This window comes from Acyrthosiphon pisum, chromosome X, assembly GCF_005508785.2.
Source record: "Acyrthosiphon pisum isolate AL4f chromosome X, pea_aphid_22Mar2018_4r6ur, whole genome shotgun sequence".
In the NCBI taxonomy this organism is placed as follows: domain Eukaryota; kingdom Metazoa; phylum Arthropoda; class Insecta; order Hemiptera; family Aphididae; genus Acyrthosiphon; species Acyrthosiphon pisum.
Genome location: NC_042493.1, coordinates 128,437,073 through 128,438,228, shown reverse-complemented (window position 1 = coordinate 128,438,228; position 1,156 = coordinate 128,437,073).

Sequence of the window (1,156 nt, the reverse complement as noted above, 5' to 3'; positions counted from 1 at the left end):
TTTAAAAGACAATAATATTTTTTTTTCGCAATGTCGTAACTAGGCTATTTGAGGCCTGTGTGCAAACCAAAATATTGAGGCCCCTTATTATCTTTTTCAATATACACCTCAAACACTTTTTTTGCAATTTTTTAAGTCAGTAGACAAAAATTTGGACTTAAAAATCAACATTTTTTAACCCCCCCCCCCCCCCCCCCACAACGAAAAAGTTGAATAACCTTTTAATTCTAAATTCTAAACTATTTTTGTAATTTTTAATTCATATATTAATGTGTTTTGGGGTATTTATTATGTTAACATTTATTTTTTTTACAAGTATTCTTTACCTAACTAAGATTATTGGTATAAGTTGTGATCTACCAACAATAACTTGAAAATTGTATGACATGACCTAAATACCTATTACAATAAAGTAATACTCGTTAAATATATTAATAATAATAATAATAATAAGTTTATTTTAGCAAAAACAATATACATTTACATAAATATATTAGAATAAATACATATGACACAATGTTTGCAACTCCCCTTTAAGCATAAGCTTGTTTTGGGGGGTGTAAAAGTTTGAGTACAATACAAAATTGGAAAAAAAGATAATACAAATTATAATAAGATTTACATAAGTAAACTAAGAAAAAAAAAGAAAAACATTTTTAGTAAAACGATATAATCAAAGATATATTTACATAAATTAACATACTATGGTATAATCACAAAACTTATATCAAATTAAGACGTTTTATCACAAATTTAAGTTTGTGAGATCTAAAGTTTTCAGAAAAGATTTAAACATACATATATTTTTGTAATTATAAATATTAATATTCAGCTGTCTACATATCAGAGATGCTGTGGATATAGAACTTTTTAGACCTAATTGCTTTTTAGAAATAGGCACACAAATATTAATATTTTCTTTATATCGAGTATTATATGAGTGATTAACTCTAGCTAGATTATGCTTAAATCTGTATAAGCTTAATAGGATATTTTTATAGTATACATTTTGTAAGCATGAAACATTAAGTTCTAAATAAAGCAGAATCATTATTATAATAAACAGGTCCCAATAATAAAAATTTAATTAACCTATTGAGTGTGATTTTAAGCCGATAAGTATGTGAATCATATGCTTGACCCCAGATACAATACC